The sequence below is a fragment of the Podarcis pityusensis genome, assembly GCF_964106645.2.
Source record: "Podarcis pityusensis genome assembly, chromosome: 1".
Classification (NCBI taxonomy): Eukaryota; Metazoa; Chordata; class Lepidosauria; order Squamata; family Lacertidae; genus Podarcis; species Podarcis pityusensis.
The window spans coordinates 130,387,392-130,402,531 of NC_138028.1; the positions used below are offsets into that span (position 1 = coordinate 130,387,392).

General features: G+C 44.0%; 1 long non-coding RNA gene across 1 annotated transcript; it reads left to right on the forward strand.

The window, feature by feature from the left end:
* Positions 1 to 8,063: 8,063 nt before the first annotated feature.
* LOC308465018 lies at positions 8,064 to 11,814 on the forward strand. The gene is made up of 2 exons (XR_013980218.1): positions 8,064 to 10,347; positions 11,494 to 11,814. It is a non-coding gene; the product is annotated as an uncharacterized lncRNA (long non-coding RNA).
* The last annotated feature ends 3,326 nt before the right edge of the window (positions 11,815 to 15,140 follow it).

The window sequence follows — 15,140 nt, forward strand, 5'->3', positions numbered from 1 at the left end:
GCTAACTGGGAAAATCAGATATCCTAAGGACCAAAAATTCATCGAAGACTGGGGGAAATTCGTAGAATATCTGAAAAACACATGTGATGTGCAAACAACGTTAGTGGGATTTCAAGAAGCACTGTGAAATTTGAGATGTATTGTTAAAAGGAATAATAGAAGTGGGAGCGAAGACTAATGACAATACTAATGAGAAGGAATGCGTAATTAAGAGGCAAAGATGGATGATTGTCAGAGAAGCTGAAGGAAGTCCAAAAAGAGAGAATTTGTTTGTTAAAAACTGGATAAAATTGTATGTTTGTGTTGTAAATCAATAAAAAATTATTATAAAAGAACTTTGCTTCAGGATGAGAACAGAAATAGTGCGGCGGGGGCGCAGCAGCAGCAGGAGGCCCCATTAGCTAAAGTGGTGCTTCAGGTTAAGAACACTCTCAGGTTAAGTACGGACCCCCGGAACGAATTAAGTACTTAACCCGAGGTACCACTGTAATAATAATAATATATTATTTATACCCCATCCCAACAGACTATTAAAAACACGATAAAATACCAAATATTAAAAACTTCCTGAAGCAGGGCTGCCTTCAGATATCTTCTAAAAGTCAGATAGTTGTTTTATTTCCTTGACATCTGATGGGAGGGTATTCCACAGGGTGGGTGCCACTACTGAGAAGGCCCTCTGCCTGGTTCTCTGTAGCTTCACTTCTTGCAGTGAGGAAACTGCCAGAAGGCCCTCGGTGCTGGACCTCAGTGTCTGGGCTGAACGATGGGGGTGGAGATGCTCCTTCGGGTATACTGGGCTGAGACCGTTTAGGGCTTTAAAGGTCAGCTCGGAAACGTACTGGGAACCAATGGAAGGCTGCAATGCTGCCTTTTCCCTTCCTTGCCTGCCATCACCATCTTGAATTGATGTAAATTGACTTTTGGAATCACTCTGCTCGCTGGAAGTAACTCCAGATTTCACCTTACTATCTCGAGAGCCAGTGTGGTGTAGTGGTTAAGAGAGGTGGACTTGTAATCTGGTGAACCGGGATTGATTCCCCGCTCCTCCACATGCAGCTGCTGGGTGACCTTGGGCCAGTCACACTTCTCTGAAGTCTCTCAGCCCCACTCACCTCACAGAGTGTTTGTTGTGGGGCAGGAAGGGAAAGGAGAATGTTAGCCGCTTTGAGACTCCTTTGGGTAGTGATAAAGCGGGATATCAAATCCAAACTCCTCCTCATTTTCTTCTTCTTCTTCTTCTTCCACATGCAGCTGCTGGGTGACCTTGGGCCAGTCACACTTCTCTGAAGTCTCTCAGCCCCACTCACCTCACAGAGTGTTTGTTGTGGGGGAGGAAGGGAAAGGAGAATGTTAGCCGCTTTGAGACTCCTTTGGGTAGTGATAAAGCAGGATATCAAATCCAAACTCTTCTTCTTCTTCTTCTTGGAGGAACGTTGGCTTGGTAACGTTTGGAAAATTAAGACTGTTACCTTGGCTCGCCGCTAATGCACGCACAAAACACAAGATAAAGGTACAAAAGAACCGTATCCCAAAAGGGGGCAAAGGAACGAGAGCAGCTGAGAGCTTTTGCAAAGGATCAGATTAAAACGATGACAAATGGAAGTGCCGCGCTGGGGTCAGGCCCCTTTCAATAACAGGATCCAAGAGCTCTCAAACATTTGGTTTCTGTCAGTTACATGGGAGCCTTCTGGTCTCTAGTGACTGAGGTTTTTCATCGGGCTTTGCTGAAAGGATAAAGGAGAGAAGCTAAACAGGATAATTCCCACATTCTGCCGGGTGACTCATTTCCCCTCACGCTTTTCAAAAGCCGCCTTCACAGGCCAAGGGGAGCCGAGCTGACAAAGCAAAGGAAGTGGACCTTTCGGGGGAGGAGAGCGAGCGTTTCAACGGGGCGCCTGGTTCCAAACATGCACGGTCACCACAGAGAGCACCTGCAAAAACACCGGCTCCAAAAACAGCCCGGCAAATGTGGGGAATTATCCTGTGTCGGTCCTCTTGCAGGAAAGAAAGGAGGGCTGGTGGGCTCTGAGGATTTCAAACCATCCATCCAGAGGATCTCAAAAGAGAAGATAGACAGGGACTGGAAGGTGTTTAAAAGATACTTGCAAAACCATATCGAAAAATCAGAACTCCTATTAGAATAAACAAGTTCCGTTTCAAATACTGAAATACCAAATAAGACGGATAACAATGTGTAATAGAAAAAGAAGTATGAAATTAGGTTAAAGGTGTGTGAAAGAAAGTAATAGAAGTGGAAAGAAATTGCAACTGAGTAGATCGGAAGTCTAACACAAAGGTGGGGTGAGGGGTGGTGGACGGTGATGGGAAAAGGAATTATCTGTGGGATTGAGTGTAGGTATGTTTGAACACTTTTAAGGATTGTATGTTTGTATGCTTGTATATTTGTAATACATGTGTATTAATACTGAATTATTTTAACAATAAAAACTAAAAAAACAAACCAAAAAAACCATCCATCCAGGTAGTTCGACAAAAACAAAAACTTCTTGACTTGCCCCCAAGCTGATGCACGCATTCCTGTCTCTTTCCTAATATGGAAAGAGGCAGAAATGGGCTTATTGTGGTAAAAAGCCACAGAGGATAAAAGACAGAGGATAATGCTGATGGGGCAAAAAAGTAGCTGGGCTGCAGTGGCAGGTCAGGGGCGCAACGTTCACACAAGCCGGTGACGGCCGGCATATTGTTATTTTCGGCTCGGATTAAGGGTTCAAACATGAGGGCCTCAGGAAGATCTGTAGCCTCAATCTCGGATAACACCAGAAATAAAAAGCCGGGTTTCTTCCCGCTTTCAGATGACGAGGCCCCTTGAAATCTCCTGCCTGATTGTCCTGTTTTGCCTCACGTATAACCTGCTTTCAGATTCTTGCCTCGTAGCTGCAGTTCTAAGTTACTATTGATAGGTCCAGGCCAGAAACTTGACCCTGTGATGTATGAAAGGCGTAGCAAGTGTGACTTACATGTCAGTACACTTGTTTCATGCCTTAAGCCACATCATCTCGGGATGTGATCTTGTCAGATTGTATAACCAAAAGTAGGGCTGAGTTGGTTCGTGCTTAGATAAGGGGAGGATTTCAAAAGTAAAAGCCTGGGGCAATGGCAGATGATTTTGGCGAATCCCTAGGGGGATAATTGGCCACAAACAGAGTTGCTTTAACACACACACACACACACAGTGGTACCTTGGTTTTCAAATGTCTCGGAAGTTGAACGTTTCGGTTTTCAAACACTGAAAACCTGGAAGGAAATGCTTCCATTTTTGAACGCGCCTCGGAAGTCAAATGGCTTCTGCTGAGTGTTTCTCAGTTTTCTCAATTACATTTGCTAATCGCCCTTTGCATCTCAGTTTTCGAACGTTTTGGAAGTCGAATGGAACGGATTGTGTTCGAAAACCGAGGTTTGTTGTTGTTGTTGTTTAGTCGTTTAGTCGTTTAGTTGTGTCCGACTCTTCATGACCCCATGGACCAGAGCACGCCAGGTACCACTGTAAAATAAATAAAGAGTAAACATCCTCTTGTGGTTATTAGTTGTGCTGTTTTTTATCCCCCTTCAGAGGTCTGCAAACCAATCTGTTGGCAGCTGGTGAAGTTCCTCCATTCAAGAAGAGTGACAAAACCCCATTGCCACTTTTACATTCTTCCAAATGAAAACTGTCTGAATTTTGGCAAGCTTGACAACCGGAGCTTCTGCCTGGGTCACCCCAGGCTCAAATACGGGAACTGTCAGTCCTAAGCTAGGCTCGGCTTTACGTCCCTGAGCTCAGGGAAATGGGGAAGCTCAAGTATGGTGGCTGAATACAGCTCTCTGGGTCTCTCTATCTGGTCCACCCATTTATCTGTATTTTTGTAGCAGACGCAGATTGATGGCAGCCCAAGGAGTGGGGGGAGGCACTGGGTGCGCAGCCAAGGACGGAGCCTCCTCAAAGCTGATTTTGCACTTGCCCAGCTTCGGGAAGGAGGTGTGAGGGCTCGGACAGGGTCCTAGTGTCCTCATGCATCCTTCCCAAAGGTGGAAAAAAGCTAAACAGGCTTAGGGAGGAGGGAGGGAGGGCTCTAGGACCCTGCCAGAGCCTCACTCCTTATTCCCAGTGCCTTGTTCATTGGGCTAAAGCCAGTGCCAGGAGGGCTGGGGAGAGGGCATCAAATGTTGGCCTCACACCGTGCAGCATATTACCAAGGTCCACCCCTGTTTGTAGAATGATCAGGCCATGCAAGTGCCTCCGTACTATGTAGCCCTCCCTTTCCTGGGAATTTAGTTAAATGGCTTTCTCCCATCATGGCAAGCTCTGCCCAGGTTGGCCTGTAGCACAGGGCAGGGAGGAAAGCAGCAATTGATCAGACTTCGAAGAGTGTGGGGCACAAGCAACGGACCAGGAAAGTGACCCAGTATCGGACTCTGGGCAGAGGAGGAATGATGGAGACTGCCTCCCCAGGCTGACCCTTCCCGAGAAGAAGGAGACAGTTCAGAATTACAATAGGGGTTTGAGGGAGGTCACAGCTCAGAGGAAGATGACACTCTTCATGACCCCATGGACCAGAGCACGCCAGGCACTCCTGTTTTCCACTGCCTCCCGCACTTTGGTCAAACTCATGTTCGTAGCTTTGAGAACACTATCCAACCATCTCATCCTCTGTCTTCCCCTTCTCCTTGTGCCATCCATCTTTCCCAACATCAGGGTCTTTTCCAGAGAGTCTTCTCTTCTCATGAGGTAGCCAAAGTATTGGAGCCTCAGCTTCAGGATCTGTCCTTCCAGTCAGCACTCAGGGCTGATTTCCTTCAGAATGGATAGGTTAGAATGGATAGATCTATCTATCATCTATCTATCTATCTATCTATCTATCTATCTATCTATCATCTATCATCTATCTATCTATCTATCTATCTATCTATCTATATCTATCTATCTATCATCTATCACCTATCTAATAAAATTTATATACATCTGAATACTGCCCTTTAAATGGAAGTTTTTAATGTTAAAAGTTTTATTATGTTTTCATATATACTTGAAGCGGTCCAAAGTGGTTGGGACAACTTGATGGTAGAAAACCTCAGAGCCATTTCCAAAAACAGAGAGAATAAAACAACAATATTATTAGTAAGAACAATTAAATTTTTTAAAAAACAACAACAATAAATTAAATACATTAACACCAGCAGTTCTGCCTTGTGGGTTGGCCCTATAGAGCCATTGATTTGAAAAGAAGTTGTTGAGTCAGATCAGCACGAATGTGGGTGGGTGGGTAGGAGAGAAAGCAAGAGTTCGAATGACCCCCATTAAAGTTTCTGTACCTCCTTTGGAAAACAAAAACCACAAAAAACAAAATATACAAGATTAGCAGCCTTGTTCCTTTGATCTGCCCATTGATCACCGTAGTGCTTTGCTCTTTCTTTTGAATATGTAAAATTGCCTCTGTGACAAGCAACATGTCTTCCATTCAAGGGCAGCCGGCATTATGAATAGAGCCTTCCTTTCACTCTTTTTCCTTTCTCTTTATGACGCCGGCCTTGTTATTATCACAATGTTCCAAGTCCTGCCAATGCCAGACACTTTTGGACTTCGACTCTGAAATTTATTTCTTCCCCTCCAATCTTTTATCCCTATACATAGATCTGTTGGACACCGACGTGGCTTAATTCATTCACTGGCTGGGACAGCAAGAGACTAAACTGACTGAAAATCAATGTCCACAGCCAACCAGTTAATAGTTATTGGAGCTGGAACCAACCAGGCTGGTCCTAAAATAGCCTGATGTGTTTTGCTGTGTATTGAAAACCAGAAAGGCTGCGAGTTGTAAAGTACCTTAGGAAATTAAGTTATTTCTGTGTTGCAACCCCCATGGTTCGTGGTGGCAATCCAGAGTGTTAAAATTGGGTTTGCTCCTCCCTAGGCCTAATCTGATGTTCTGACTGTCTCTGCCGGAAAAACTCACGTCAGAATTTGGATTCAGCAACGTTGGGCTCCTCATCCTGCCTTCTCCACATTCCCACATTTTGGTGCAAATTTCTCCTCATATACTTTTGTATGCCATTTTGCCAAATATACCCAATGTTGCAAAGCAACTTTCCCTAATATAATGCAGTTTGGGGTGTTGTTTTCACTAATATGTGCATTTTATGCCCACTTCACCACTACATGTGCATTTTTTGTACACGTTACTTAGCTGGGTAGTTGCATTTTGAAATCTGGAGAAGTGTGAAGCTGAAAGGATCGATCCGTTTCCACTCATGTATTGTTTTGGAAAGTGTGGATTAGGTAAATTCACCTTTCTATGTAAATAATCAAATTTCTCACCCTTCCATACTCCTGGATGCCCCCGGTTGTTCCGTCTGAGCTCCCTGGTTGTCCTTTCCATTGGAGGTCAGAGTTAAGTATCCTGCACTGTGGCACCAGGTTTGAAAACGTATTTCAGCTGGCTTCAACAGATCCTCTGTTTCCCTTGTGAGAAACCATTCCAGTGGCAGTGGGATAATGGAGGTGGCAGGAGGCTGCATCCCAAGATTCATTCGTACAAAAGTCTGATGTTTCTACACATCCACCCACATGGGGGGTATTTCTCTATCCTGGCAAACCAAAGGTACTGGTATCACAGGCATGGATCACAGTTCAAGGCATATTCCCCAGTGCCCAACAAGTTCAAAACTCTCCAAAATCAACCCCATCGTCTCATCCACATGTTGAGACTAATGATGCTGTTTTGTTGAGTTCATTGTGTTTTTATATTCGATTTTTATCCGTACTGTTTTACATTTAAGGCAATATTTAATTTTCTTGTTAATTGTGCTGCTTTAAATACTTCCGACTTTCCTCTGTTGGATGTTTTGAATTTTTTTATGCTTTAAGTTGTAAACTGCTTTTTGTGTTATTATTTTTTAAATCTAAAGCAGTAGAGAAATGATTTCCATAAATAAAACAGAATAATGGCGAACACTGGAACTTACCTTTTCAAGTTATGATTCTCATCACCTTTAGAAAGTGTGGGGAGACTTTGGGAAGGAGACACAGTTTTCATTCCCTCTCTCCTCACATCTGTTTGTGGAAAGATACGACAGCTTGGCATATTATGTAAGTACGAATTGCATCTAATTGTAGTTATGCAAGGAGCACTGCAATTATAATATCATACCACCATTAGTGCACTGCGTCATGCGCACATGTAATGTTTTCTGCACCCACATCCACCAAGATTCAGTTCCCAGGTCTGTGCATACAAAACTTGGGGATACATTGTTCTTCTTTGAACTACTGCCCCATCCAAGAGGGCACCCATCTCCTACAGGGGTATCACAGATCCTCCAAATGTCCTTATTTTCTAGGAACAGGCCTGGATTTACAGGTTTCTGATGTGTCCCTCTTTTCCTTAGGTAAAGGCAAAGGGACCCCTGACCGTTAGGTCCAGTCGCGGACGACTCTGGGGTTGTGGCACTCATCTCACTTTATTGGCCAAGGGAGCCGGCGTACAGCTTCTGGGTCATGTGCCAGTATGACTAAGCCGCTTCTGGCAAACCAGAGCAGCACACGGAAACGCCATTCACCTTCCCGCCGGAGTGGTACCTATTTGACTGCTTGCACTTTGTGCTTTCGAACTGCTAGGTGGGCAGGAGCAGGGACCGAGCAACGGGAGCTCACCCCGTCGCGTGGATTCGAACCGCCAACCTTCTGATCGGCAAGCCCTAGGCTCTGTGGTTTAGCCCACAGCGCCACCCACATCCTTTTCCTTAGGACGTCCCTATTTTCACTGAGGAAATGTTGGAGGGTACGGAGTAGGACATCCCTGTTTTCACTGGAGAAATTTTAAAGGGTATGGAATAGGATGTACCAATTTTCACAGGAGAACTGTTGGAGGGTACGTTATGGCCTTCTGTAAAAGGAAGCACCCCTATGGAAATTGGGCATTGCAATAAATGGGCTCTGGACATAAAAAGAGTGTGCTGACATAAGATATGCATCTAGCCCACCGGGGATTGAACCTGGAGCCTTTCTCATGCAAAGCCAATGCTCCACCCCTGAGCTTTGGCCCTCCTCCAGATCCTCTGTTTCTGCTTCCTTGTGCCAAACAGGACCTCTCGCTTGCCTGACTCTGGGGCTCTGTGTGCTCAACAAGCACAAGATTTAGAGCAACAACCCAGAATCACAGCGTGAGCCTGTCATCCCCAGTTCAGAGCTTCAGAGAGAGAGCTAGGAGGCATCTCCAAACTGTAGTGATAGGAAGAGAAGACAAGGGAGCCCATGCTGGGCTATAATGTACTCTCACTAAGTCGCACAACAGGAGCTCGGAGAGTAACTTATCTCCTTTTGCTAGAGGATGGAGAGCTAGCCAGGAATTTAAGTTACATCAAATAATTTGACATACTTGTATCAGGGAAAGCGATTCATGAAATCTGAATTTTTAATTCCAGGCCCGGAGACAATTTCTTTATTAACGTGCCTTTTGAGATGGCTCAGTCGTTCCACACGTTCCCACCCCCATATTTAAATTCCGAATCTTTTTATAGGTCACTTCCTTTTTGCTAGCCAACCCAACCCCATTCTTCCCTGGGGTCCTAATCAATTACCACCCTGCTATATTGCATTTGATGGGAAGCTTGTGTGCCCAATTAATTCAAAGATGCATTAAAGTGAAAGGCTTCACAATGGAGATGAACGCATCTTCCTTTCTGTCATGTCTGGGGCTCGTGAATTAAATTTAAGGAAATGTTAACGGAATTGTCAATAGCGCATTGCAGAAAGGTCATAATGGGGCTGGCTTTAATAAATGGGATTTTTTGTGCGCACGTTATTTCTTTATTATATTAGAATGCATTTTCCCCTATTGTCTTCTGAAAGTGGATGAGAACAGTTTCCACCCATTAGCGTGTCTGTGGCGCTGTCATAATTGAAATCTTTGCTTCGCTACATCAGGCTTTGGTACCTTCTTAGCTAGCACTATAGAATTGGATTTCTCTCTCTCCCCCCCCCCCCTTGCATCCCTCAGTCTGTGATTATAATTAAACAGTCCTTGCCTTTGACGATACGTCAGAGAGGTGAACTGTGTAGTGGTTAAGTGGCTCATTAGAATGATTTCAGTTGACACAGCCAAGATTTCTAATTCCACACTAAATACTTTACAGAGTTGAGATTTAAGCCACCTCTATGACTTGGAATCAGAGAATCACAGAATTGTACGGTTGCAAGGGACCGCCAAGGTCCTCTAGTTCAACCCCCTACAATTGATATACTTTATTGTCACTTGTACAACTTGTATACAGTGAGATTACACGAGCACCCCCCACTCAGCTTTCTTAGTCTTAATTCCCCTCGTTTACTGACGCACACCCACCAAACCCAAAAGTCATTTGTACTGTTGTTATCTTTTCATTCAGCAGCCTAACAGCCCACGGATAGAAGCTGTTCTTTACCCTGTTGGTGCGACTAATCATGCTTCTATATCTTCTGCCCGACGGCAGGAGATCAAGAAAGTGCCGGCCAGGGTGTGAATCATCCCTGAGAATTTTCCTCACTCTCCTGAGGCAAAGTTCTTCTGCTATTTCATCCAGCGGATTCACGGGACAGCCCATAATATCTTGTGCTGTATTCACCACCCTCTGTAGGCACTTCCTATGGTTGATGTCAAACCAGCGTACCACACCGTGATGCAGTATGAAAGGACACTTTCTATTGTGGACCGGTAGAAGGAGATCATCAAATGTTGATTGACATCGTTCTTTGGCAATACTCTGAGGAGATGGAGTCTCTGTTGGGCTTTCTTAACCACCTGGGTTGTATTGATTTTCCAAATAAGGTCTTCACTGAGATAAGCTCCTAGATAAACTCTCCACACAGCCCTCCCCGATATACAGCGGGGCTAGTTCTCCTCTGTTCCTCCAAAAGTCCAACGCCATCTCCTTTGTCTTGCTGATATTAAGGTGCAAGTTGTTTCCTAGGCACCATGTAGATATTTTTTGGACCTCCCCTCTATACACTGATTCGTCTCCACCTGTTATTAAACCCATTATGGTGGTGTCATCTGCAAACCTAATAATTGCAGTAGACGGGTCAGATGATACACAATCGTATGTATACAATGAATACAGGTTGGGACTTAGCACACATCCCTGTGGTGTGCCAGTGCTGATTTTTAAGGAATTAGATCTTACATGTCCAAGCCTCGCTGTTTGTGTCCGATCTATCAGAAAGTCCTTAATCCAGTCACAGATGGCAGAAGAAAGGAATGCAGGAATCTCAGCTAAAGCATCCATGACAGAGGGCCATCCAATCTCTGCTGATAAACCTCCAAGGACTTATATAGGCGCTGGAAAATCTAGCAACCATTTCAGACCAGCGAGGTAAGCAAAGGGTGCCAATCGCACCCAGCTCTGTGATTCACTGTAACTTCTCTCGCTAAATAGGTTGGGGAAGTTGTGGCCCTCCATATTTCATTGGACTACAACGCCCATCAACCCCAGTAAACATGGCCAAAGGTCAGGGGTGATTGCAGTTGTGGCAGTGGCAGCAACAGCAGCCCGTAGGGTGGTTCAGGAAGGGCTGAAGCATGGGGAATAAAGCACAGTGTAGGCTTAGTGGTACGGCCAAGTCAACACTCCTGCCACTATGTCTGACTTCTTGGAAAATGCCAGCTACATCATACTGTTGGGAAAACAGGTACACAACCCTGCCCTGGCTACAACGCCACCTCAATCACTGCCGAGTTGTAGTCCAACAATACCTGGACGGCCACAGGATCCACATCCATGCTCTAAAAGACAACAACTTTCCTGACGTGTCCGTTCTGCCATATATTTTCCACACTTTTAATCAATGCAATTAATTATATTTAATTTTAACACAAACCTGGTGTTCTCCCAAGGGCTCAGAGCAGGAGTGTGTTAATTACAAAGGCCCTAACAGCATCAATTAAAACCCATCTTGCCTTATTTCACCCTCTGACGATTTGAATTAAAAGAATTCCATATCCACCTAAATCGGGACGCTCCATTTTTTTAGTCCCAGGCTCTAGTGTAAGCACAAGAGGACAAGGCCCAAAGATGCTCTAGTGCTCTGGCATGACTGAGCTGAATCACAGCAGAATGCTGGACCGAAAAAGGAGTGTCCGGTGCTCTGGTGTGACCCTGCTGATTTACACCAGAGTGATCGTCTTTTGGTCCAGAGCATGGGATAAAAAAATGAAACATTCTGGGATCCAGACAGAAGGCGGGATTGGCTTCTGTGATTCTTTGATGTCCCACTTAAAATGCGACAGTTGCTGTATAAAGTTAGTAATAAATGTTGGAAATGTAAAGAAAAAGAGGGAACATTTTATCACATGTGGTGGGAATGTAAAAAGGTGAAATGCTTCTGGGAGATGATATATAATGAGTTGAAAAAAATGTTGAAATATACATTTATAAAGAAACCAGAAGCATTTTTATTGGGCATTGTGGGGAGTGACATAAATAGAAAGGAATGTAAGCTCTTTTTATATGCTATAACAGCAGCAAGAATATTATTGGTCCAAAAATGGAAGCAAGAAGAGTTACCGACGATCAAAGAATGGAGGATGAAGTTAATGGACTATGCAGAATTAGATAAACTAAGAGGAAGGATTCGAAACCGGTGAGACCAGAAATTCATGGAAGACTGGAGTAAATTTACGGACTATTTGAAAAGTAATTGTGAAGAACAGACGGCGTTTGTAGGGTTGCAAGAAGTTTTGTGAGGAGTATTATTAGAAGTATTGTAAAAATGGACAAGGGGGAGGATGATTTGTTAAGAGATGTAAAGGCAATATACAGTTAAGAAATGCATAAGAAGTGGTTAAAACGGTGGATCATCAGAGGTGCTGATGGAAGTCTAAAAAGATTGTATAAGTGATAAGTTTTGTGGTACATTTTATAATTTATATGTTAAAATTAATGAAAAATATTATTTAAAAAATTGGGACAGTTGAGGGGTATGGAATTCACACTGCTCCTTGAAGCTTTGAGCTTTAGCAAGTCTCCAGGCGAAGAGAAGCCTGGAGATGACCTCTCTGCACACCACTGTGATCCTGGTTTGCTTGGAAGATGGTAGCCTTAAGAGGGAGTTAGTTTATCTTAAAGGACATGATGGGAAAGCAGAAACTCCTAAGAGATGCAGGACCCTGGTCATTTACAGATCCTTGGCTCATCATCAGCATCACCCTTGCCTAAAAGCAACTGGGAACAATTTCAGGTGTCTTTTGTGCTTTTTCTCCCACAGTATCACTGAGTCCCCTGGGTGGCCGGTAGTCAGAGATGTCATTCCATGGAATTATTCCAATCTCTGCTGGAAAAGGCACCAAGCAGCCTGCAATGCTGGAAGTAAGCATCTAACACTCTTCTTAGTGACATATGCAAACCAAATCAGACAGCAGCAAATCGTATTATGGACATTACTGCTAATATGGCTAAGTGCAGACGTACAAACTTATCCTCAATTATCTCCAAGATCACAGAACACAGTTTGGGAATCGGAACTTGAACTCGGATGCAGAATGCAGATTTTAAGAGCAGCTGCAGTGGCCAAATGTTTTATTCTCTAAAGCTGCAAAATCTCACAGTCACCAACATCCATTGAAATTTGGAGCGAGGTGTTGTTAGATTTAGCAGCTAATTTCAAAACTACAGTTAAATGCATAATGCAAGTGAGCAATAGCTAGATATGTGGCCTATATTGGTAGTTATATATATGGTCTCTATATAGCTATATATAAAAGTCTTAAAAATGGAAAGCGTAATGCTGGTGGTCAACAAAAGAGGTTTAAAGACTCCCTCCCAAGGCAAATCTAAAAAAATATAGTATAAACACCAACAATTGGGAAACACTGGCCTGCGAGCGCTCCAGTTGGAGAGCAGCCTTTACGAAAGGTGTCATGAGCTTTGAAGACATTTGAACTCAGGACGCAAGGGAGAAACATGCTAAGAGAGCCAGTGTGGTGTAGTGGTTAAGAGTGGTAGTCACGTAATCTGGGGAACCGGGTTCGCGTCTCCGCTCCTCCACATGCAGCTGCTGGGTGACCTTGGGCTAGTTATACTTCTGTGAAGTGTCTCAGCCCCACTCACCTCACAGAGTGTTTGTTGTGGGGGAGGAAGGGAAAGGAGATTGTTAGCCGCTTTGAGACTCCTGAAGGGGAGTGAAAGGCGGGATATCAAATCCAAACTCTTCTTCTTCTTCTTCTTCTAAGAGGAAGGCACGTTTGGCAAACCCTCACCGTGATCAACTCCCTCCCGGAAATCTATGTCCCCACTGTGGAAGGATGTGTGGATCCAGAATTGGCCTCCACAGTCACGTATGGACTCATTGTTAAAACCGTGTTTATGGAAAACAATCTTGCTCGGCTACGAGTAATAACCAAAGAAGAGGAAGATTTCTAGAAGTTTGAAATCTAGTGTAATACTCTCCAGCTGATGGACCATCAGCCCATAGCTCTCACCCCTCCTCCATTTTTATTTTTCATGCACTGTGCTTGTACAAGGTTTTGTGCATGCATGTTATATGGTTTAATTCACATAAAAATTGGAAAATGCCTGTGCGTATTAATGAAGATTTAAAATGGAGAATGTGTATTGCTAACATTTCCCACAGTAGTTTTCTAAGGGACTTTAAGTTCCTTAATACGCTAATGATTACCTGTTGATTGTTCTCTAGCTCTAAACTTAATGCAACCTTTGATCACATGAAAAGGGTATTGAGTTGCAAATCCGCCAATTTGAAAGGGTTTATTTTATTCTTTGGTAGATGTACAAAAAGAAAAACGCACACACCAATAAATAACTTTTAGAAAGGGGCAAGATTAGGACAAGCACTGGCTCCTCCTCCTCCTCCTTAAGCTTGGTGACAACAACATTGTCAGGGGAAACAGGGACATTCCAGGATAAAATCAGAAGCCAGGATGGCTTTTGCAATTCCAGGACTGCCCCTGGAAAATCGGGACACTTGGAGGATATGTTAGTTGAATCTGGGCCTGAGCCTATATGGACCTAGAATGATGCAATTCGGCCCATGAGCAGTTTCCCGGGCTAAATGCATGGGCTAATGTGCATTATAAGTATGACTCACAAATGCACAATCCATTCCATAAGGTTTAATTACTGAACGTCAAGCAAAAATTCAGCAGGGGAAGCTTTCCTCTCCCATGCCTAGAAAAGGGTGGATTTCTGCTTGTCACATAGCTGTGAAAGCTACAGGGACCTTGCCAGAAAAGTTGGCAATCGTACCCTGTCTAAATTACCATTCAAAGAGAAGAACGGTACATTTTGATTCACCCTGCCAGCTCCTTATCCTTTTCGGTCTGCCCCCATTGCTTTTGCAGACAGCTGCACATTCAGAAGCAGAGCTTTGCAGCTAAATGCTCAGCCTCTGGATCAAATGCCCCATTTGCCTTATGAGTGGGCTGGCCCTTATCATACATTGCAACGAGACTCTTACTCTTGTAATTGCTGGTGTTTGCCCCACACAAGTACCTAGCGCTACCTCTAATCGCCGCCTGTTGACGCTGGAATGACACCAGCCAACCGTCTGTTTTCTTTGGCAGAGGTAAGAGATTCACAAGAACTTTACTGAGCAGAACATACGAAGGATGTACGGTTCCCTCGCAGAATGACATACGCTCAGGGAAACCCAAGTGGCCTGTTGAGGAAAGATGGAAAAACCAAGAAGTGGCTTATTTCCACTCGGAAGATGGGATGTACACTTTCTGCATGGATTGTCAACACCTGGAGAGAGAGGGAGAGAGCGCACGACTTCACGCTTGGAAGCTCCTGTATTCAAATTTGCTTATCAATGTAATAAAAAGAAGCATATTCACTACCTTGATGACTGGGAAATGTTTTACTGGAAACAAATAAAACCAGACAATCACAGCGTAAAATGGCCTCATACAATTTCATTCTCTGGTATTGCACATTTGTATTTTTATGGCATGACTACAATTAGGCAGTTATTTTTGCTTCAAGAGACACCGGGTGGTTGCGGGAGGGGAGGGGGGCATGGGGCTGATAGCATATACCATCCATGCGAAAAAAGAAGAAATCTCTTCAGAGTCTCAGCTGTCACTGAAATCTGAAATCCCATACAATGAAAGATGGCTTTGGGTAAGGGAGACATGTCAAGTAAATGCTCA